Source organism: Dromaius novaehollandiae, chromosome 6, assembly GCF_036370855.1.
Source record: "Dromaius novaehollandiae isolate bDroNov1 chromosome 6, bDroNov1.hap1, whole genome shotgun sequence".
NCBI lineage: Eukaryota > Metazoa > Chordata > Aves > Casuariiformes > Dromaiidae > Dromaius > Dromaius novaehollandiae.
Window position 1 is genome coordinate 11,784,178 of NC_088103.1, and position 25,426 is coordinate 11,809,603.

The window sequence follows — 25,426 nt, forward strand, 5'->3', positions numbered from 1 at the left end:
CACAGCAACACTGTGAGAACTTATTTTAAGAAAACAACTGATGAAATGGCTCTTTACAGTATTTAAGGCAGATGAGAATCTTATTTTTAGATATGAAAGCTGTACACATTTGCGAAACTGCAGGAGTTATTCAATCATAATGAGACTCTCTGGAAAGAAAGAAACAAAATGAGAGAGGCTAAGATTTCTTTTTTGAAATGGACTCCAAAAGAATGTTCTTCAAAACAAAAAAGAAAAAATGGTAATACCTATGAACACTTGACATATGAAAAAACACCTGCCGCAAATTTGATATTTCTAACCTGTGTTATGTTCATTACAGAATGTACTTAAATTTTTTCTCTTTGGGAACAACTGAGCAAACCAAGATCACCATACTGCCCAGAGTGCAATATATATCAACAGTATATGAATCCAAAACAGTTTAAACAACAAACGCAGATGATCTGAAACAGAAAAAAAAACCCAAAACTTTTTAAAGCCACTGACTGTTAGAAAGCTTTCAGGCAAGTACCCTTTTTAGAGGATAAAGAATTCTACTGAGTTGTAGAAATAACCATTAAGTGATTATTAACACATTTCAGGCATAACACTAATTGTGGCAAATGTAGTGGTTTAGGAAACATCTCAAAAAAACTGAGGGTAGCAGCGTAACATTCTATAAAACAAACATTAAAAAAAAAATCTTTATTAAAACCCTCTTCCCAATTTGCTTAACTTGAATGATGCTACCAAAGCTGTGACAATTTTGGAGTGTCCACAGGCAATGAAACCATGTTTTTCATGAACGACATTTGGGTATGGAACACTGCAAACCCCCCCGAAAGTAAGCACTTCCTGCGAATGTTTGCACTGATATAATTTTGTCACTATTAGAATATCCAATAACAACGACCTGAAGAACCATAGTATCTTGAACCAACAAGAGGAAGACATTGGAAAAATTTTTCACTCGCATCATCTATTTTGAAGAGTACAGTTTTTTCTCTAAGCTGGTTTGAGGCTTATTCCCACTGAAACCTGTCTTTTTAAAACAAATCTTTATCAGGTGCTTTCCAGGAATGGATCACATCTACTGTAAAAGGTAAGAGAGCTTACTATTCTACTGCTGTTGTCAAACAGGTTTTACAGTTGTCAAAGACCGTATAAATCAGATTCTGGAGATGTAGCAGCAACGTTATACTTTTCGGAAAATAATACAATATTGAATAGCAAACAGCATATCACTGTACTTACTCAGTAGTTTTTAAGTAAGGGAAAGAAATCTAACCGGTGCATACCACTTCCCTAAAAACAACAACAAATTGTCATGATATCAACATCCTGTAGTTAATCAAAAAGTCTAGGTATGGAAATTTTCATCAGTGAGCTTCTTTCGGTTCCTGCCTCCTGTTTCAAAGGTCGATGACATTTCTATAGATTTTAAGTATGACTCTGTATTTAGACAGTAATGAACCGCTAAACTGGAAAAGAAGCTGTCAGAGGATATTTTTTTCTAATACTGCATTAAAAATACAGAAAGTGTAGCAGGAAATAAAATCATACCGATCAGCATTACTTTTCAAGCATTCCAACAGACGTTTCATTAAGCAAACCTTGAATGAGACTGCCAAGGCAGTAAAACAGTGCTAGTACCAGATCTGTTATTACAATAAGCTGTTTTATCTCACAGTCTTGAAGCGTTTTTCTGTTTGAGAATATATTCTTATCACCATAATAACATACATAATGCTAAAGACATGTAATCCAAACTATAACAATCACCATTTGCCAGTATAGATCATTGTCTATTCCTGTAGAGAACTGGAGTTTTGAAAAACACTGTGCAATTCTTTTCCTCATATATATCCTCAGTTTCTCATATTGAGCAATACTTGAAAAGAATTACCTAAACATAACTGGTAAGATGGCAGTGATGAAAGGAAAAATTTTTATACTCCAGGTCATTAACAGCAAGCATCATGTACTTGGTGTGAAAGCTAACAGACTTGCATACTGACTGTGTTAGACAAACAAACGGAACCTGATTATACAACTCTTATTTTCTCTAATTCATAGAATTAGTCTCAAACACACAAAAAGTGTTTCTGAATAACAACTGCAAAATGAATTATACATTTCCCAGAAACAGACTTCTACAGTGAAAGTATTGTAATAAAACAATTGTATTATAATGATTATATCACAATGTAACACACTTTATGTTATAAGCTATCCAATCCTATTTGTTTTATAATGACAGCTTACATCCCCTGAAACAGCAGAAGCCCTGCCTAAATTTTTCAGCATTTTAAGATAGCTTTATTTAGCTGATAAACAGCCAGCTTTTACAGTGGGCAGGGGAGGGCGGGGGGGGGGGGGGGGGAAGAGAAATACAGGAAGCATTCAACAGTACACAGAAATGGAACACTATCATATTTAAGTTATAATACATTTAGTCATTTTCCATTCAGGAGTACCATGTGATGAAATCCAGTTATACAGATAACATAAAATTTTTATTTGCAATTATTAATTTTATTTAGAATTATTTAAAGTATCTTCCCATTTTACTTCTAAAGAATTTGACAACGGGTTCTAGTGCTTGGGAATCTATGTACCTGTCATATTGTGCTATGTATACTTAGGAAAGATGAGAAGCAGTAGTGCACCATGCAAGAAAAAGGTCTAAGTCATTAAAAACATAAATTATAAAAGATTTTAAATATTTTATTCCTCATCATTATTAATATCCTGTAGAATTCCAAAATTAAATATTTTCCTAAGTATTGATTCATTTCCATTTTAAAAATATTTTCCCCCTATGTTGAATGGAGCTGATGAGAGCAGGGTTGCTCCATTTAACAATTGTTCTTAACTTAAAGATCACCTCATCCTTCCGGAACACTTCTGAAACAGCATCTACGCACTGAACTACGCCAACATTAGCTCTGATTTAGAAATATAACAACTGTGATAAACCAGGACTTTTCCCCCAGCTGTGCAATACCAGCAGTGCTTTGTCACTGACATATTTTCTGAAAAGTTAAGAATAAAAAGAAAAATAAGAAAACAGTTCCCTTAAATAAGACTGAGTTCATCCTCAAGCCATTCTCACCCAACAGGACTTACAGAGATTCACATACTACTTAGTTACAAATAAAAATAACAAAGAAAAGATATCCCCCTCTAACTCCTCCACACCTTTGAACTGCAAGAACAAACTAGAAGTTACGGAGAGGTTTTGGTGTTTTCTCCTATTTCGGCGAGTCATGTGGACGCCTCACGCTGCAGGCAGACGTGCCCCCTACACCACCACCCGCGACAGCTGCCAACGGTTATTTGAAAATCGACCGTTAGCCGCGGCGGGGGGTGGGGCGCGCGGCGCTGCGGCTCGCGCGGCCAGCGCTGCCGCCCCAGGGCGGGGCCAACCGCCCCTTGCGGGGCCCGGGCGTGTAACGGTTGTTCTTGAGCCCCCGAGGCTGACAAGAGCAGAAAGTGCGCTATGCAGAAACGGAGTTTTAAGATTAACAAATGTGATATTTCCCCCTACAGTCAAGTGCAATTATTTTTAAATACACAAGAAGTAGTATTAGATTTTAAAAAATTGATAGCCTATATTACAATTAAAGCTTCAAAAAGTCGGATGGAGAGAGGAGGAGACAACTAAAGGAAAGGGAAGTCTACATTTGCTGGACCAAAAAATTATTTCTAAAACAGAAGGAAGACATATATTATTTACAGTCTGTCAGATATAATGAAGATACTACCTTGTGGTAAAGCAAACAGTACTCATGTATGTTTATAAAAATACCTGAATAAACTAAGAGTTGGAAAAGAAAAACCCATAACACATGTTGGGAATGTTAGGGTCACCCAAACACCTGATACTTCTTTTTTATCAAATTAAGGTTAATTAGAAGGCAACTAAAGCATCTAATAGATTAAGCATCTGTTTTATTCTAACGTGAATTGAGTGAAATTAGACTAACTTGTCATTTTAAGGTCTCCATGAAGATGGGAAAAACTATTCAAAATGAGTGGAAAAACTGTTTTGAAGTTATTAAATGGTCAGTTTTTTACAATATTATTAATGTAGTTTCCACTTTTCTACAAAGCAGAAAAAAAACAAGGGTATTAGCTAAAGTAATGCATCCACAGTAACATTTCTGCCTGGGTTTCAGGCACGTTCGGAGCAGGGCAGCTGGGGCTGGCGTAAACGGACCCCATGGCCTCTGGGGCATTCACACCGCACCAATACCACCTGCCACAGAGCGCAGTCAAAAGCCACACACAAAAAGGTATTTTACATTTCAAAGTGTCATTTCTTGCAGCTTTGACTCTACTGGGAAGTTGCACGTGAGACTTCTAAGGGTTCTACACTCAGTTTCTATTGTAAAAAGAAAACCACACACATTTTTGCATTTGCTGCAAATCCCTTATAAGCCATAATTCTAAATCCATTTCCAGTTGTCTCTCCCTTCTCTCTACACTTTTTAAAATCCTTTGACATGGCAAGTGCTAGAATTTAGGGCCCCATTTGTCACTGACTGCAATTAGATGGCATCTGGCCATTTCTGTGGTCTGACCACAACCTGCTGGCCCTGTTACAGGCTTAGGCTTTGCACCCACTTCTCACAGATGGGACCGCCCATAGAAAGTCAGGAGAGAGGGAAAATCAGCATGCTCAAATTTACTGCCCATGTTGTAAGAGAAATAGTTCCTGCACCAGGGGACAGCTGCCAGGCTGGCAGCGCGTGGGGACACGGCGCACTGGCCAGGGTGGTGGCACAACGGCCTGAGGAGGTTGCACACACACAAGTCTGTGCAATGCAGTCATTACTGGCATTTTTCATGTCTTTCGTTGCCCCAAGGGCAGGACACGTAACGGGGCAGTGGTGAAACAACAATATTCTCTGATCAGCTTTTTAATCTGTCATGGGAATGACAGAACCATTTTCAGCTATTGGCTCACCTGGTTCGTGTGGTATCTAATACAGTGCATCCAGCAGAGAGACCACTGTAGCAGCTATAGGTTTTTTCCTAACCTATCCCTTTCTCCATACAGTTTGAGATTTTAGCCTTACAAAATCCCCAAGTATTTTGGGTTCCTTTAAATAGCTTGTAATCCCATTAGTGGCTCTCAAACTTCTCTGTGTAGTCCCCTACAGCTCTGTCAGGAGTCTGATGGTTTGGGAAATACAGAGAAGTTTGTAGTTGTTCTACAGGTTTCAACAACAGCTATCTCTGTCTGCACCTTAGAGGGACCAAGCAGAAAAAATCTAGCATCTATCTTATTGTATACAGCATCTAATTACATTAAGACTGTAAACTAAGATAATTTTTGGCCAAATATTGGATAATATAATCATAAATGAAAATGTGGACTTTCTGTTCTCTGATAATTTGCAGGTACAAATCTCTGCAGAACGAAGAAAAAAGCTGAAAAAATTAATTCTTCCAGCTGCCCCGTAACTGTATTGGAGTCAAATAATATTAAGACCTGAACCTGACAGTCTAAATTTGCAATGAAATTTTGGACCTTTTAAACTAATAGCCAAGTGTAGTGACTTCAAACTGAGCAAAATTCTCCTTGTGAAGCCCTCGCAACTCTCTCATCCCATTTGCAATTATGGATACTAATGTACACGTTAAAGAATTTTCGTATTCCATAGTATATGGTAGCCAGCTAGCCACTGCTGACAGTGTGTGTGTGCCTCAACGCCTCCTCCAGTAGCTCAGCCATCTCACTCATGCTCAGCTCAACTCAACATGGAACACAAGCAACTGCAACACAACTCCTGGAATCATTGTGAAGTCTGTAATGCTGTTTATAGACTCTTTATGACATTATCACATTCAATTCCCTTCCAGTATTCCCTGGCCATCAACCACATAATACAATTGAGAGAGATGAGCCCGGTCCCTACAAGGATTTAGGGGCTTCACAGGTTCTTCTGACCCAAAAGGGGAATCATTAACTGCCCCCTTCCCCATCCCAAATCAGTAACCTCATGAATTCAGGATACCTAAATTCAAAAGCTGCTGCCTTATTTTAAATGTTTCCTACATGCATTAAAAGCTCCCTAGACTAAAAGCTCCCTTGACAGTTCTGCTCCCACCCATGTCTAGAATTATCAGCATCTTAAGGGAACTGAGCAGTCCACTGTTGATTTTATGGCTCTTTATGTGGATTTTACAGATGTCAGAGGGTGCATTTAGCAAACCCTGCAGCAAGGAACTGACCATCTTCTTTTTATTCTTTAGCCAGCTGACTAAAAAGTCCTGTATGTTCTGAGGCTTTCACAGTAGCCAAACATGTCTTAATTAAATGGATACTTTATCTGGTTTCAGCAAACTGTGTAGCATTTTTCCTACTCCAGAACAGTTTCTGTGCCAATGGTTCAGGTTTCTCTCCAGAAGATGGGTTGATGCACTGCTCAACAGAGAAAGGAATCAAATGCAATTTCAGTTTGCAGCCATGACAGATGATCTAGCACTTACATAGCTATATAAAAAGGAGTCAATCACTACTTTTTCCTCACTTGCTTTGTTCTACTCTTAAAAAAAATAAAGGAGGGTAGGGGCATTTTCTTTGAGGCTATGAACCTTCTAGAGCAAAGACCTGTTTTTGTGGCCTGAAATACAGCACTTACATGAAGGGCTAAAACCACATCTGAGCCTGAGCACTTCCATTTTGGCCAATCCCAGGTATCTCAACACTGAGCCCACTCCCTTTAGGCAGCTTTCTGCACAGCAGCTGAGCTGTTCTAATTCTGCCCCTCTTCACAGGCAATCAAAATGCGTAGTATGCATCCTGCATTAGATTTCCAAGGCCTACCAGATGAAAAAATTAAGACACTGTATTAGCCTGTTCTTTTTTTCTTTTTTTATGATGTGGTCCTATATCCAGGTCATTTCATTTCTGATCAAGTACTGTCTTGTGCAAAGGTACTGCCTAAACAACTAAAAGGGATTCTTTCATATCTTTTCCTTGCCAATTGAGACTGTTACTACCACCTTTATTATCCTCTGTATTTGTTAATAAAGCCTAATCTCCCATCCACCCCATCTTCCTAGCCAAAAACTGTTGCACTAAACAGCAACATCTCATTTCCAGAGGCTTTATCATTTCAACAGAAAATATTATCTGCTCTACACATCACTGAATTTCCTTTCCAACTACAGGTACAAAAACACGGATAAAATTATTTGACAGCAGAAAGTAATGCAAGCACAAATGAAGGTTACTTCAAAAGACTCAGACAAAATGGTTTCATGTGTATTCAACTCTTCGCCTCTGAACACTCATTTATAGGGCTCTTTAGGGTGAATTCCAGCACATAAACAGAATAATATGATTTTATACCTGTAAGAAAATTCAATCAAGAACAAAGGTAAATCTTACTTAAATTGTAATTTCTTGCTCTTATTGTTTCTATTAGAGAAAATCTATGAGCTAATTTTTTAAAAATATCCAGCCATCTTGAAATTTTCTATAAAAATAAATGCTGATATGATTAAAATTTTACAAATATTCAACTGCTGAGGATCACTTTGGAATGCTCTTACACATGCCCAGTACTGTTCTCTTTCACTCTTCAGGGAAACCACCTCTGCTGTTCACAAAGTTTGAATGTTTGCATGATTTACAGGGAGATAGAAAAGGAAATCATTTCCATGTGTCCTCTATAGAAGGACAAACATTTTTGTAATACAAAATAAACAACCATGCCATACATTAATAATATGTTTAAATACCAAAAACTCTTCATTTGCAAATGCAGCCTTCTCAGTAGCTCTGTGCAGTGACAGTTCCCTGAATACCTGAGATGCTTTCTCCAGGGTACATTAAAAATTTGCTTTCAAGGACAAACATTTAAAAACTGCTTACTGAATTCTCATGTATGATTACAAAAGACCAATCATAAGATATACCTGAAGAGACTTCACTGCAATTTATAACTTCTTCAAACTTTTGTTTTTTAAATGACATATTTTTAAAACACTGAAAAGACAAATCTGAAAACAAGCAGTCCCACAAAACCCCGAGATACTGTGAGTCTGTGCTGCAATGCAAAGTAGCCTGATTACCCTACAGCACCATCACCCCAGTGCAGAGGACAGAAATGAGAAAGGCAGTTTTCTTGGCATAGTTGTTGCTGCAGCGTCTGCAGGCAGTTCTCCTGCTGGTTAACAGCGAGCAGGCAGACCCAGAACCTGCAACACCCTGACGCACTTGCAGAAGTGTAATTCAGGAAACCCTTCATATCCATGGATTATCTTATCTGTCATTTCTTACTCATCTTTTACTAGAGCTTTATAGTTATCAACCTATAGATCTAAGATTCTTACACCCTTGAAATGAAATGGACACTGATGTCAGGGAACAGCTCCAGAGACAGGGTCAGGTCCTCAGCTGGAATATATCAACATATGGCCTTCAACTATAACAAATGTATGTTCATTTACATCTGCTGAGAATCTACTTCCAGAGCTTTTTATATTTTTCTCACCCTTTCCCAATACTGCATGTACTCTGTTCTGCTGAAGTTTTCCAAATGACCAGTTCTAAATTTTCCTTTTGTGAAGATGTATACAAGCTATCTCTGCATGGTCCCTGCCTCACCACCAACCCAACAGTTCATGCCTTTTCCCTTGCAGCTAGAAAACAGCTTGTTAATATTTTTCCCATCAACTCCTGTTGTTTTATCCAGTCTAGCTGACAGCAGAAATATCCGCTTGATTGAACAGTTCGATAAGCTGGCAGTAGAGGGTGCAAGATAAAACAGTGAGGTGACAGGGCTCTGCTATATAAAGGAGAGAGATGGGATGCATAAAAGTTCTGGCATGAACTCTATAGGAACTTTTATCCTGTGGCTTCCCCTCTTCTGCTTTGGACTCTGCCTGAAGGAATTTAAACGTCCACACTCACTATGAAGTATACTAACCACTAGGCTCAAAAACCTATTGCTACATCTCGTTCCCAATACAAGTAACTCTCACCCTGAGGAGTCCATTATATTTCAGATAACTTCTTCCCATTACTATCTACTTATACCTCTACTTGAATCACTTTCCATAATTTCTCCTCTCAGCTTAATGCTGATACTTTTAAAATATTTGTAGACCTTGCACTGATGTGACTTTAACAAACCTCCTATCCAAAACATCTCCATTTAGATATGAGTCATTGTTTCTCCAAAGCACAGGATATGAATATGTTTGACAAGTTTCATCACTTCTGGCTACATGCTGAAGTGCTGATGCTCAGAAACAGGTCCCTCCGAAGCTTAACAGGAGCTCCTCCTGTATAAGAAATTCTTAACCAGGCCATTTGTGAATTAAAATGGCCAGTACTGTACTTTTTAAATGCTTATTATAATTGCCTGCTGCTACTAGCCCAGTTAAAATCAATATAATAACAACTGATTTAATTTGAATTGAAGTAAAAACTGCTTTTCATTCATCTGTAGTAAAAATACAGGCTACGGAAAAACAGTTCTCTGGATACACATTTCTTTCCATCAAAATTTTCCACATCTGAATTCGTACAGCTAGTTAGTAATGAAAGACATTGTAATGAAAGACTGTAGGCTCATCTGGCCAGGTTTAATAGTCACATCATTGCAGCTGCCTTAGAAGTCAACAAGAATTTTGCTTCATGCACAAAGAAAATGGTCTTAATGTTAACATGAATCTACAGGCCAAAAATACCGCAGAATCACTTTCTTGAATAGGTGACATTGCCTCCAGAGAAGCTTCAGGGACATTATGCCAAAAGGAGGTGCTAAGTGGGAAAGGAGAGTTCCTTTCCAGATGAAGTTGTTCCCCGAAGTTCTCAAGGGCACCATGGTCCTGAAAGCATTTTCATGAACAAACACCACTTTCACTAATGTCAGAGAGGCCTTTGCCAAGCTGGAGAATGAAAAGCTGTGGATGTGGCTGTATTGTGTAAGGATTTATTTTCAAACTCTGAATAGCTGAAATGCTGATGATCATCTCAGCACAACATCAAAATAGTAACGCTTGAGTTGCTACAGCCAGTAGAAATATAATTATCAGTCCCCAAGCATTGTGTGTTTTCGTTATATGATAGTTCTTGACCATATTACCTGGTGCAGAAAATGTTCCAGTTCTGAGTGGGAAAAAATTAACTATCAATCAGATGATTTCCAGTTGGTAGCAGCTTGCTTTCAAATATCTCATACCAGAAGTCTCATGCTAATTAGTTTGATGCATGATCATTGATAAATGGGAATATTTCCATTTCAGATAATGTGCATGAGATACTTTGCTTTTCTTAGATCAACACCAGCAGCACTTTTTATATTTATAACTGAAATAACAACATTCCTACCATTATTTAAAGTATATGTCTTGGGGAACAAGAACTCAAAACAGTTCCTAGGGAGACAGTAAGATAAGAAAATGGATTGTTACCATGAGGCTAATAAATAAATCATATTCACAGTTAGTTCACAGCCCTTCCACTGCTGTCCCTATGGGGAATATCCACAGGGAAAAATGAAATCCTATGTACAGTTATGAACATATGTGTTTTTAATAAACTGAAATCTCTCAGTGCTGTTGGGATGGAGATGTAGATGTTAAGGCGCTATGAAGCACTGTTAGAGAATAGGTGGTAAGAAGCAGAAGGTTTGACTGAGGGCAGCCTGTGAATCTGAATTGCACCATGACCTCGTCAAGCAAAGCAAATTACAGTTTAACTTTGTTTTAAAATATTTAAACTTACACAGACTGTATGAGAATAGGACAAGCTCCCTTTCCACTCCACTACTGAGCAGTCCTAAAACCTCTGGGGTGTATCTGCCAAAAGATGTTAGGCACTCAAATCTATACTGCATTTCAACAGGAAATGGATGCCTATGTCCCTTAAGGTGCCTTTAAAAGTTTCGATTGTAAAAATGTACATGTCTTTAACCATCCTCAGCTCCTTTTTGTCTTTTCCCAGTTTTCACATTTCAAACTTCTGAGGTCAAGGACTGTAATTTCTGTACTATTTGGAAAATTCACAACTCATGATAGATCCTGACAGGCATAAAAGTGGGTATCCACCAGTTACTTAATTCCTTCTTAACAAATTAATTTCCCTATGTAGTGAAAAATGGTAAGGGGGAAAAAACCCACAGTTTAATGCTTTTTTTTCTTCCTTTAATCAGACAGGTTACGTGATCGAGTTATGAAATATTGCTGAGGACTAGGATTTTCAATGCAGTCTAGGAAAGTTAAGTGAGTAGGAAGTGGTTACTTACATCATAGCCGCTACGAAAAATGGGGACACCTTCTCTTTCTTTCCCAACACAGAAAGCCCAACACTCTTGTATAATGCAAATTTGGGGTCTATACACTGACAATTCTGAATACTTTTATATAGTTATGCAGTTCATGGATTTGAGTATGATAAACAGCACTTGGTCTGTCTACATTTCTACCATTTAAAGAGCTATCACTAATTTCAGCTACTTTTTCCTTTTTTTTAATTTTAGGAAATTCACATTCAGGAATATTGCAAACCACAGCTGTAAGTGCAGCCATTCTAGAAAGCAACACAGCAGATACTCAGTGACTTGTACGTGTATTATAATATACGTAAATTAAAAATGTACATGTACATTTAGTACAATCTAAACATCAGATCACATAAAACTCTTGATGTTTGGCCTTCTGTCCCAGCAAGTTGTGGGTTAGAGTACTAAGCAAAAGAAAGTTCTTTTGGAAAACTCTAATTCCTTACAATGAAGATTACAAGTTACCCATGTTCCAAAGCCAAGCTAAGCAGAAACGCTTACCTTAGAGAAGAACTTCAAAATGTATTTTATAAACTCTGACAGGTTGAAAACAAGACGAGGAAATAGGATAACAGACAGGAAAGCAAGTAGGTATGCCAGAACTGCCCTTGCTAGAAGCATGATATTCATATTTTTATGTGATGTGTATGAATTTCATTTTCATATAAAAATGCAAATTCAAACAGTATTTTAAGACAGCAGTTGAAAAGTCTTTTCTTGTAGTACTTGTTCTCTTTCAACATTGAAGTAATTGGGATGAAATGCATTAATTTTAAAATTCTCTGATTTATACCTAGATTCCTTTGTGCTTTTCAAGCTATAATCTGTATTCTGAAAGATGCTTTTTTAAAAAACATGTTCATTCCTAAATTTCTTCTTTTTTGTGTTTACATTTCCTTTAGAAACCCTCTTCAGAAACACTTGCCCTTACCTTCAACTTTTTCAATCGCTCTGCCTGTTCTTACCTTGTTGAACAAAGACTTGAAACAAGATTGTCCTTTCTGTCACAGCTATCATTTTTTTCCATGTCCTTAATAGGACAGTATCAACATATCTCTGTTAGGACAGAACAAAGAAGATGTATACAGACTGGACAAAAAGCTCAGAAGACAGTCTGCAGTCTATAGTTTAGAAGGCAGGAAGAGTAATACGTAAGTAAATGTCATTAAAAATCCTTAGGAGGGATGGCTTGCATACTTTGCCTAAAGAAGAAGGGACTAGTATGAGGAGTCTGTAAAAAAGGCAGGATTCATTGTGGGGCAGGATGCAAAGATGGTGCAGAAGGAATTCAAAACTTGAGGGACAGGGGCTGAGCATTTTCTATTCACTGGACAAATTCCCTAGTTTTTAATTGAACTCAACTTCCACCCTCTGTACCAGCAATTATCCATGAAACTTTACTTCCAAGTGTCCTTTCTCCCTCTAGAATCCCCAGTACCAACATCTCAGTAACACTGCAAGGGAGCAACAAAGGTTCTCATTGTGTGGAGGGCCAGCACCCTCAGGTCAGAAAGTCTGACACCAGCAGGTTTTTATTTTTTCAGTTTGTTTTTGAAAAAGTCATAAGAAACCCATCATATATGTTAAAACTGTTAGTGAAGTTGCAACATAAAACTCTGAACCTTCAGGAACTGGTAGGACTAAGGTTGCCTTTAAAATTTGTATCCAGTGTATTACAATAGTGTAGTCAGTGTAAGATCACAGACTTACTGGGGATTAGGTATAATTAAATCTCTGCAATATTCTCTGTCATAAAACATGGCTAACAGCCATTCATCTTGCAGGACTACTGTGAAAAAGTTACATCCAGAGAAGAATTTGGATGCTGCAGTTATGAATTCCATGGAACTCTATGAGGAAATGAATCATTTGTCTTCAGAACAGAGTTTCAACAGTGCACTACAGACAGCACCATGGTGTCCTCTGGGTGAGGATGAAACTGCACTCATCTCCCTGAGCACTGAATGAGGCAAATGTCTTGCGGAAAAATAATGTATGATTACATGATGAGTGAAGTATCAGACTGCAAATGGAGAAGAGGCTAAATTATGTGTAATCTTAATTCTGGAAGTTTCTAGCTTTTCAGTATTTCACTTGCAGTCTAAATAACATTGTCTGCTATATTTGTCTGTAAAGTAATAAGCAAACACCAAGCAAGTATTCTGTTCAGCCACGTCTGCCAGTCTTATTATGCAGCAATTACAAATAATCACAAAAAAAAGAGCTTCTGTTTGTATCATATAAAAAAGCCAGGTAAGTCATAGCAAAGTTTTTTAACAGCTTACATGACTTAAATGACTTCTCATACAGAACGCATAAAATGTATGTAAACGGTGTACTTCCATCTCAGATTTGCCTGTGTACACAATTTAGCCAATATTTGTTAACCGTTGATGCCTTGCAGAATTCAGAATCTCCTCACAATTAGCTTACAAGATATAGGACAATTTTTAGAGATTCCCCTGCAATAATTATTTTGGCTAGATCTATTGAGTACACGCATACCTGTAACAGTCATTTAGGCAGTCATGCAATTGGAGACACTTCGCCGAAACAGTCTATAGAGCAGTCCAAGGTAACTGGGAGGAAAACGAAAAAAGTACAAGTCAATGAAGCCTAATGTGGTCCACTAGTCTTCTTTATTGCTATCAGTTCCAATATGAGTGATCTCAACTGCTGCAACAGAGGGCTGATTGACCAATATTTTCTTCAAAGGGTATTATGTTAGCTATTTTTTACACCAAAAAGTTTTACATTCACTTATGTGAAGTTTCTAATTAACTGACTTAAAGTACATTTTGTGGTGTCTTCTTGCTACCATCTTAATTCTTTTCCTTCTTGCTCCTCAGAAAAACATTAATTTCCAGCAATATACAGTATATTTCTATTGAAATCAAGCTTGGAACTGCTAGACGGCACGAATAACTGTTTTGAATTATTTGCTTGTGCTTTACAGATCAGCTTTTATTCACTGCAATCAATTGCCTGGTCAATGTGATCCATGTCCACTGTACAGAAAGCGGCAAGTATGAAGTGTTTTTATTGCAATATACTTTATTGCTCCTGTGTATGAATTTTATGGGAAGCTCAGCAGAAAGAGTTGAAGGCAAAATATTCTGCAGTCAAAACACTCTCCTCTAAATACTAGCGATCCTTTAAACCATACATGTACAATTTTCCAAAGCCAAGTAATCACTTAATCCCTTCCTCTGTACTAGTTAAGCACTTGCTGTCTGATATAGTCCTGTTTTTTGCAAAAATGAATATGAATAAAGAACACTAGCTGCATCCAATATATTACTTTTGGCTTGTATGCTAAAGATTTACACACGCGTGGCACAAGTGAGAAATTCCATTATTCCACCAACTTGAAACCAAAATAAATCATAAGCTTCAACACAGAGAAGCAAACATAATTCAGCCTACTGGTTGTATTATAGGAATACAGTCCTGGCATTAGATTATAATCCACAAAACATTCATTCTACCCTGATTCACAGGACAATACTATACAATGCTTTTATATTCTATTCTAAAAGAGATTTGAATACATGCTAGACTGTAAATTGTTGATTAAAATGTTCTCATTCTCTATCATACCAGATTTATTTGAATCAAGACAGTAGTCTCCATTCCATTTTATGTTCCTAGTATCACCAAAAATAAAAGCTATGAAATCAGACCTTAGAGGATATCAGTTTATCAAAACTACTAAGATGCATAAGATTAGTCCGCTCTGTGCTGTCAATAGCAAAACTTTATTTTTTACATACAGAGTCATTAATTTGGAGAATACCTGGTATCTGTATCTACAGAACTGCAGTTGGTTCCTATTTAGTCCTGAGGTACATCCCAATGGGCTGCCAAAATAATGATCCATTACCTGATGACTGCAAACCAGAGACTACTGAGGCACTGATACTTGGCTAACTTAACAGGATACAGAAGTGTTAGAAACAGAGTGGGAAGAAAAAAGGATTAAATGCAACGCAAGTTTTGGAAGTCTGAGAAAGATTTAAAAGAATGTGAAAGTTCACACTAAGAAAATCAGAAAGCGTATCATCAGGGAAATGCTGAAAACCAGCTGTGTGAAAAAGGAGGAAAAAGGAAAGGTGTTTTATAGGGAAGAATACTAAAAAGCATGTCAAGGAACTGGGGCAAACATCTGATGATGAAAGCGGATCCTCTCTCTCTGTGACTTTTTAAATACCAGTGGTTACATGCTTCTTCCCATCTTCAGAAGTAATATGATTTCCTTATGGGCTGGTACAACCTAGCCTTTGCCATTTGCCTTTGTCTACTCCATCACTGGTTGTCAGTGGATTAACGGGCTTCTTAAATGCTTGTTAAATGCAATAAATGAGTTTTTAGAAAATCTTTGAGTTGCATTTTAGAGTGATAGGAATGAAAAGAACAGGTTAACATTTTTTGCCAGTTTTATGCTAGATACACTTAAGCACATTTCAACTGAGACACTCTTTTACTCTTTACTACACAGATTTATTATAGCAAATTAGATGCTTTGGAGCATCACATATATAATACTGTATCCTGAGTTCAGTTTCTTTTTTCAAAGAGTTCAAAAATTAGGAAGTGAAAAAATTAAACACTGAATGAAAGAGTTTTGAAGAAAAGGAGTTCACATGTAGGGAGCTTTGTTAGCTATTTTAAGAATTAAAAAGACATAAATTTCTCTGATCAGGAGCAGATGACATGAAAAGCAATGAATAATTTCTATCTGAGAGCACAGTTACTTCTCATCTTACTACTCATGGAAATATTCTTTTGGTGATCATGACTTATGTACAAGCACAGCAACAGAAGAACAACAAATGCACACATGCAAAAATTATAATTTTGTAACAGAACAAGTGAAAAAAAATGCATTCTAAAGCCTTTTATTCTCACAGCTAGGAAGAAAAGAATTTAGTAATAGCGCACATACAAGAAAGACTAAAAAATAAGCAAAAGGAAAACCACAACTCAGTGTTATGGACTAAATAAAAAAGAAAAGTAATCCAGGCACCTTTTCTGTCACAAATCAAATGGAAAAAATTCCTATTGCTGGGGCAGAGCAGAGCCGAGGGGTGCCCACGGCTGGGGGGGTCTCCCCGCCATTCCTGATTCTCGTCACTGGGGAGGGCCGGGGCCAGCAAGAGGGGGAGGGAGAGGTCTCATGCTCGGATGGAGCTCGGATGAACTGAGCACGGATGTAGAGAATGAACACGTCTCTCCAGACACAGGGTATTCACTTCTACAAGACTGCTGTAAAGCCTATTCTGCTGGTCTTGCTCAGCAATTCTGCTGGTCTTGCTCTACCTCCTGAAAGGAGAGGCAGTCACTGCACACTTTAGGGCACAGGAAGGAATAGCTGAAGGTTTTAAGAGTCTGCTTTTCACAGCCCTATCGTTTCCGTAGGATAATTTGTACTGTATTCTGGACAAGATTACAATTTCTAGCAATTGCTACTGTACTTGGGTCTGGAATGACCACTCTGTTATAGTCTCACTTCCCCTCCTGGAGCCTCTCACCTTGCAAAAAAAAGTAGCAGCAAATTGGGGCAGGGCAACTCTATGGAAGTCAATAAGAAGAAACCACGTGAGTTATGCGGCTAAGACAGAGAGAGCAAGCTGCAAAGTCCTTATGGGAATCCTTTCAAGACGCAACAGGGAAAATCATGTGCTCTGACTTTGGAAGTAGAGCATCAAATAAAAACTGATTCAGTAAGGAGAGATTGGAAGCAGAATAAAAAATGTTCACCGAGCCCATGGCTGCCTAACATGGTACAGAAAGCAGAGACAGAGTAAAGGCATCAAAATATAATACCTGCCCTTATTTAGCTGTCCAGAAAATACTGCAAGCATAATCTCGGGGTGGGAGGGGGGGCACTTTAAAGATTTTTACTATACCAGATTTACTGGCATATTTTCCATGTTCTCCAGCTTGCAAAGGGGTTGAATGTGGCTAGAAAGGGGCTGTGATTTTGGGAAGTGATAGTGTTTGTCTGAGTGGCTGATCTACCTGCCATCAGTTCACATGTAAGGTACTCTTTTGGTTGTTAAATCTCTGATAACTTTAAGTCTTGTGAGGTTTTTTCACAATGTTATTTTGTCACCTATCTTCACAAACTTCCTGTGTTGCAATATTCACTGTTCACTGCAGTGAAGTAAATGGGACTGAGCCAACACAGAACCAGATGTTACCGGCATTCATGAAAGAGGACTTTAATCAGATATAGCCAGTTTAACATCACAGTCCAGATTTCTTGTCCTTTAACTAACCTTTAAAGATCACTGGGAAAACCAGAAACAGGATGGCAATAGTGAGCAGGCAACAGAAAATGAGGACTTCCGGATCTCATTATAGGTTAGTCAGCCCCATACACCAGCAAAGTGCCTGCAGATTGCTCGGTGCTCCAGAGCTCTTTAGAAATCGTTACTGCCATTCACTTTTGTTATTAAAATATCAGCCACAGACTTCAAGCATCTTAATATACTTCACACTCAGTTAAGAGCTTGGTGATTTAGATAATGTTTTAAAGACCATTAAAGGTTCCTAGTTTTTCTCTTGGAGGTCTCAGTTTTACAGATGCAGAATGGCTTGAGAATATTTTTAAGCACTCAGCAGTGTCTTAGAGCTTTTAAGAAAGAAATGCTAATTAAAATACAGCTTACAAAACTATCTTGAGTTTGGCTCCCAAGCAGGTCCTTTTCTCATAGTGTCATAAATCTGGCCTAAAAGCATGTTGAACACACAAAGATTTGACTGCTCAGAATTTAATCAGAGAATGGACTTATTATGGAGAGACTGCTAAATGCATCTGACATTTTAATTTCCAGCTTTCCTCCTTGCTTTACCTTTAAATTGGCTTTCTATCTGTGAAGTTCTAGCATTCACTTTGAAGAATAATGAAAAATTTCCTGAAAAATTTCAAGACAGATGCCTAAGCATCCAAATAAATATTAGCTAATTTTTTTCCACTTGAATTTTTCAGTCTATGTTGGATTAATCTTGTTTATGGCAGAAAAGCTTTGATTCAGAATTGTACACTAACCGGAGAAAAACTTGAGATCTCCTTCACCATGATATGTAAATGCTGAGGGACACGAATCAAGCATGCACATAAATTTTAGCAATAAGCTACTGTTTGCTCACTACACGCCACAAAAGGTTGGTGAATGTGCCTTCAGTGATGATGGTCAGTAAGACATGGCATTTTTTTCTCAAATATGGAGTGCCATTTTTCATGTGTACTGGGATGTATATAGAAGAGGGACAGACTGTTAAAACACTTCCTTGCAACTTATTTTCAGATCTTGTCCAAAATTCCCTTAAAAATATAATTTACCATTTTTTTGTATGTATAGTTATGAAACACCATTTAAACAGTCTATTCAGGACATAAAGCTAGAGACTGTTGGAGGAAAATAAAGCACTGGTCCTTTCTCCTTACTGCATGCATTGTACATGATATTCACACACAGGAATCAAACTACTGTAATTAAGAACAGAATGAAACATACCATATTTCTCATTTAACTGAAACCAAATCAAAAAATGACCACACTGTATCTGTTATCCTTCCACTACAAAAGCAATGTAACACCGTACATTCTGAGGACTGTGTTGCAGTCATGGAATATGCTGTTAGGACAGAAGAACATAGCTTTCCTTTCATACTAGGAATGAAAATATTTGAGCCACACAATCAAAGAAAAATTTATAACAATTATAAGGCATCTGGAATTTCTTTTATGGAATAGGCACTCATTAAAATCACTAAAGAAAGAACTAGACCCTCAAACAGGATGTATGCACATATGAAAAATTTTCGCCAGTGCACACATATCTTTTTAATATACTTATTTTCAACTGGATATAATTATCTAGACCTGGGAGGTAATAGCATTCTTAGCATGTTGAAATGCATCTTGTTGTTCAATTAGTCATAGGAAACAGTGTAATAGCCCTCCTGCCCCTTTCCCATGGAAAGCTTCTGCTCAGATCCAAATGCTTTCCCAGAAAACAGAATTATTTTAGAACACTGTTTTGTAAATTATAACATTTTATCTATTTCATTTTACCCACTGCATTTTTATACCTGGTATCAGTAATAAGAAATGAAAACAGCTTTTGTTAGCTTTAGAATAATGCCTTGTTCTGAAGCAGTTTCATTTTCATCTATAAATGTGACAACTGAAATAGAAATTAAGTTTCCATATTTCAAACACAATTTAGCTGATCTTGGGGGGAAAAGGAGTTGCTTTACATGGCTCCATAAAAGATTTTTTTCTTAAAAAAAAGAACAAAAACAACCCCCCCAAAGTACATAGCAAGCAAGTATAAGAAACACACATTTTATTACGAATGATTATACTTTAGAATGAAAATACTTTGCTGTTTCCTCTAATTTTTCCAGGTACTTTCAGCTAATATACCCACTTATTTTCACATAAATGTCTTTTGCTTGTGGTATGGAACTGTAATAATTTCTTCTAATAATTTTAGTCTATAATTGTATTTTATCTCAAGATAATGCTAATATAAGGAATGCAGCCTCCTTTAATAACCATTTCCAGTAACTGGAACTTCAGACTTTGAGAATACTAAAGCACACACTTTATTCTCACTGAAATGAATGGGATTTAAACACAACCTTAAACATTTTCCTAAACAAGGATTGATTTAAGACATACATAAAAACACCCCTAAACTGGAGCATACTGCAGTTCAAACCATATGCTGAGTCTTACGGACAGTTCAGTAAGTAGGTAAAATAGCACAGGAACATAGCTTAATGCTAGACCTATACTTAGCCATACTATCCAAATATTAATATAGATCTAATTCAGGAATATAACTATTTTCACTGCATACCTTAGCCCAACAGGGGTCTCATCATCCCTTCTGTTTCTATGAAGTTTACTACTGCAGAGAAACATGCACCTACTGTTTGCACAAAGAATCATTTAAGATGTTTCGTGTTTATTTCTTAAAAGTACACTCTTTCCTGTTAGAAGACACTGTTATTTCTCCAGATAGTATTGATTTTTTTAAATACTTCATATAGATTCCTGCAATTCATATAAACAGCATCTCTTATTGATTTAGCCCACAACATGACATTGTACCTACCAGGAAAAGTAAGCAGAAACCAGTATTTCAACCTATGCTAAAAGTAGGCCAAGATTCATATTCAGGTTCACATTCATATTAAATCGTAACAAATATACTTGAGGAAAACAGTTAAATGTCCAGTAAAATAATCATCGGTCATTTCTTATTTTTTTCCACAGAAAATGAGTAAAAAGACCAGATGAGAAGACCAAAACGTGAAAGATTTGACATTTTACCTAACAGGTCTATTTTTTTCAGTACCGTGTAATGTATTAGAAACAAAGCATGGAGCACAAGCTTACCCAGCACTCACACCAAACAGCACAGTTCTTCAAAAAAGAGATAATTTCCAAGCCTGCCTCTCAACACCAACAGCAATCAGTGGTAAAAGCCTACACCATCTGCCCCCGTAACATGTCTCTCTTAAAAAACATGCTTCTCTCTGCAAAACACTGAAGTCAAAACTTAACCTTTTTTTACAGGAAATCTGTGTTTAGTGGCACTTTCCATCACCCCAAATATGTTCACCATGAAATGTAACTGTTATGGTCATAAACATATTGCTCCTGTCATTATAGCAAGATTTCTGCCCTTAAAGTAATGAACAAAATGTAAATTATCTGGTAGTAATGGGGATCATACTTTGAATATCCTTGAGGTTCATTTGAGTTCTGTGACAAGAGGAGGGTGAAAACACCCAGTGTAAATTACAGCACAGTTATTTTTCCTATTGCCTCAATTTCTTTGCACTGCACATACATGGATGCATGTCGAAATGCCAAAAATGGTTGCTTGCTTCTGCAGGCTGCCAAAATTGAGGATGAGTTCCTGTGAGATGTAGGCCATACTAACAAGGAAGCTCGCTTCCTCTGCTTCTGAACCCTGACACAAGTGTGGCTTAAACATCATTCATGCTTTTGGGGTTCATTACCTTCCAGAAAAAATGCGTCCATTAATGCATTACTATTCTTAAAGTATACGGCTGTGAATTCAAGGGAAAAATTTCCTTGAGGATCATATGGAAAAAATGAAAGTTCTGGTTGTTCTTTCTTGCACGTGTTGCTGTGTTTTTGCCACGACCACTTCACATGTAAGCTTTAACAACACCCACCTTTGCCTACCGGCATATCTAGGGAATATATGAGTCTGCCTTTGAGGTCCCACCTGCCAATTTGGTTACTGAACCCAGCTCTGGAAATGGCTTTTTAGCAGCATCTCCCTCTTAGGGTGGCAGCCACCAACCTCTTTCTTAGGACATCTTTCTTGGGGGCTAGCATAGGAACTCAGGTCCATTCACGCCTATGGATTTCAACTCTGTCTGTGATTCATAAAGCCATTTTTTTCTTCATCCTCTGCTGCTTGCTGCCTGGCAGCTCCCCTAAAGTTTATTTTCACAGACTCTCCAGCCTATCCTACCTCTCTGCCAACAAGGCCTAGCAGCAGCATCCCCTCTTGCTGCCACAGTGCTGGGTCCCAGGCTCTTGTCAGCATGGTCCCTCAGTTCGGGCTGCTCTGGTAGGTGCTGCCATGTGCAGACAGCACTGCTTGCGGCAGGCCTCCTGCGCCAGCAGGATAACCTGTTTCTTCTCCCCACCTGCACTGCCCTTGGCTATGCAGCGGCTCCCTCCTCAATCCAGCAGTCAGCATGTGCCAGGGGAACTATACTTGGGTGTTTCACTTACAACCAGTTTAAGCTTAAACTTCAAGCAGGTCTTCTCTGCCCCAGATTCGAGAGTCCTGTCCCCACAATAAACCTTAAATTCCGCTAGAACTACAGGGTCTGTTCTGATTCAGTCAGCATTTTCTAAGTTTTTCAGACAAATTAAATGTTCTCTGAACTTTTCATTAGCCTACAAATCAAGCTCTCCTTGCTGCCTGACGACAGCTGCTACTTTTGTTCCCATTGTATTCCTTTGGTACAGCGCTTTGGCTCTACATCAAGTCCGCGCTCTCTGGGTCTCATTAGTTTTTGGCCTGGGAACATCTCCTGTTCATATTGCCATTACCGTTGCTCCTTACACTTCACCTTCTCTCTTGCCTGGGACAACTGCTGTGCCAGTCTTCTTGCCTGTGGCATAGTTTTCTATCTTGGTGCTTTTATTTCTCCATGTCTTGTTCAGTGTCTTGTAGTGTGAGAGTGTTAAAAACATCTTCTCTGTCCTTCTCACCATATGTTTCTGAATCCTCCAGACTTCTTTCAGTCCATGTGCATGGGATAAGAAGTTCTCAGATGATGGTCCAGCTCCCACTCTGTATTTCCTCACCTATCCTTTTTTGTTTGTTTTAAACAAGAACCGAGGGCTCCGATATGCTCTGTATTCTCAGTTCACTATTGGATATTGGATAAATTCATTCACCCATGCATGCAATGACTATTATTCGGGAGATATTACAACGATGGATACACTACTCTACCAAGGTTTAGTGTCTGTCTATGGAACAAGGGGAAGAGGCCTCACAAATAAGAGCGAGTTTGGCTCTTTTCCCAGAGTATCTGAAGACATATGGTTATGACATCTCATGTAATCGCACTTGGCTGATGGGTTGTCCCTCTTTGAAGGCTCTGCGTTATTACATTATAATCAAATAATTAATTTTCTCCAATTGTCTCCTCTGGACCTCCAATCAGATTAGGATGAAAATGGACCCGCAGGTTTCGGGCCCCTGAGAATTTGCATTCCCTATGGCTATTCCTCAGTCTGGCCCTGACCGTTTCAGCAGCCCTCTTGCAGAGGATTTGCTCCAGTTTTTGAGAGTCTTCCTGCAAATTATCCTATTTTACACCAATTGAGAAGCGGGCCCTATATATCTGCAGTTTGTTCAAGAGGGAAATTACAAGATATTTACTCACTAAGATTAATTTACTTATTAAGATACTAAACTGATTTTTACATAGGAAAGTACTTATCTATTCTTCAGTGCTAAGTATAAAGAATATATATTTTGTTGAGTACATACAGACTTTTTAAAAATTATTTTAAACCCTTGGAATGACTATCCAGTTAATGGATAATCCTCCTAGCACACGAAAGCTATATAAAATAAGCTACATGAAATTACTGAAGTGCTTCACTTTGATACCTTGTCACCTCATGGCTGCAAAATCAATTTTAAAATGCTGCTGATTATACTCAGAAACATTATCTCCTACCCATCAGGAAACATAGCTGTATTCCAGTAACATTTTCCCACACCAATCTACTAATTACAAGGGAAAGGGCAAGACAGAAATACATTACAAATCTCCGCAAAAATCCCCAATTGTAATTGACATGAGAATAAGACGGTAAAAGCCATCTGAGAACCTTTAATTCATCTCTTCGGACATTAATAGGCCTTCATGCTAATACCCACTTAAACGTTTCAAAACTATTCCTGAAAATGCCTACCACTTTTCCAATCAATCAATTACCAGTAAGCTGTAGCCCTATGTGGCTAGTTATCTTCTATTGTAGCTCTTTAAATTTTAAAAAACACAATTTGTTAGACTGATTATATAATGAACTTATTAATCCTGTTAAAATTAATATTTGTCCACATTAATTCTGTAGCGGAGAATAAATAAGCAAGCAAAACCCAACACTTGTCCAAGCAGACAGATACACTCATTACGTATAATCCATTAACTGGATTGCAGTCATTTCCTTCAGTGATTAGCAATACAAGCATCCCTATCTTACTGCTGATCAGTGAGCCAGTATGTCGTGCCTAGAAACTATCTGTCGTCCAAATGCAAGTCACTAGAAGATATGTAAAATAGCATGCACCTAGTAATGGCATGAATGAGATGCAACAACTTTTCCTCTCATGCTAAATGCAGACTCTCCTGACCTTTTTCACATTAACTGCAACCCTGACTAGATGCAGTCAGTAGAAGTTTCTCCTGTCTGAGCTCAGTCAGAAAGTCTGATTCTAGCCAAAGTATGTGAAAGCAGCAGGCTTCATCTCTGACTTTGCCATGCTATTTTCTTCTCACTATCTCCTCTACCAGCCCACTGCAGGAATATCGAAAACAGCTACTGAAAACACACAAATCAAAATTACTTTGTCCTGCTAGGGAAAATAAATTCTAAAAAGAAAATCTTCTGTTCTCAACATTTTAAATGATTTTCAAAGTCTGTAGCTTCACATCTAAGCCTGAGAATCTAGGGGATGGAGAAATGTTACTCAGGAAATGTAGCATCTTTCGATCTCTCTATAGCCTCACCAGTAAGTGATTAGTGTTTATTTAAGTGTTTTCTACTGTGGACATATTGATTCCGGATTTACCCCAAATTTATTTAAGTTGTTGTTTCAGCACCCTCAAATACAGAACATGAGTAAGTTGAGAAAAAGTACCTACTCTATGCACGAATAGACATGTGCACACAAGGACTAGATAAAGAGACAAGCTAATGGAAGAGAAATGAACTGAGGAATAGGTTTATTATGAGAGAGTATGAGGAATTGAGGGGAAAGAGGAGAAAGGATGAGGCAGCAAAACAAGATAAAAGAGCAACTAGCTGTGAAGTCATCTAGAGACAGCTTAGAAGAGGAACTAGGGTATGATACAGAAAGTTGAGAAAAACTGGAATGAAGAATCTGCAAATGGAAGGTACTAGGAGGGACTCATGAGCACCAAATCCATGTATGTAGGGTTGTCTTGTTAAGGAACTATCTCTTACCTGAAGAGGTAAGTTTTTGAGGAGCTGGAATATAAGATGTGGACACCAGGAAGATGAAAAGAGTAAAAATGGATCTTGAAGCCAGAAGAAACTAATATGATCATTATTTACATAGGGAAAATGAATTAATTCCCAGGAAGACAAATCCAGGACAGCTTTACAAACATAAAGCCTGCAAACTTTGCTATATAAGGATATATTGGAAATATACTTGAATAAAAAGCTCTGAGAAAATGAAGAACTGAATGAAAGAAGTCTAGTCTTGAGGCACTATGAAAAGCAAGCACAAAATTCAGCTATCTGCAGAGCCTTTCAAGGATATGTAATCTGCTAGTGCTATGATTGATGACAGCA

General features: G+C 37.9%; 1 long non-coding RNA gene across 2 annotated transcripts in view; it reads right to left on the reverse strand.

Moving 5' to 3' along the window:
* LOC112997110 (uncharacterized) overlaps positions 1-25,426 on the reverse strand; it is a 79,716-nt gene that overhangs the window by 50,009 nt on the left and 4,281 nt on the right. For both annotated transcript variants that reach the window (XR_010389835.1, XR_003262622.2), the window contains exon 2: positions 13,797-13,870. This is a non-coding gene — a long non-coding RNA (uncharacterized LOC112997110). The remainder of the gene's footprint in view (positions 1-13,796; positions 13,871-25,426) is intronic.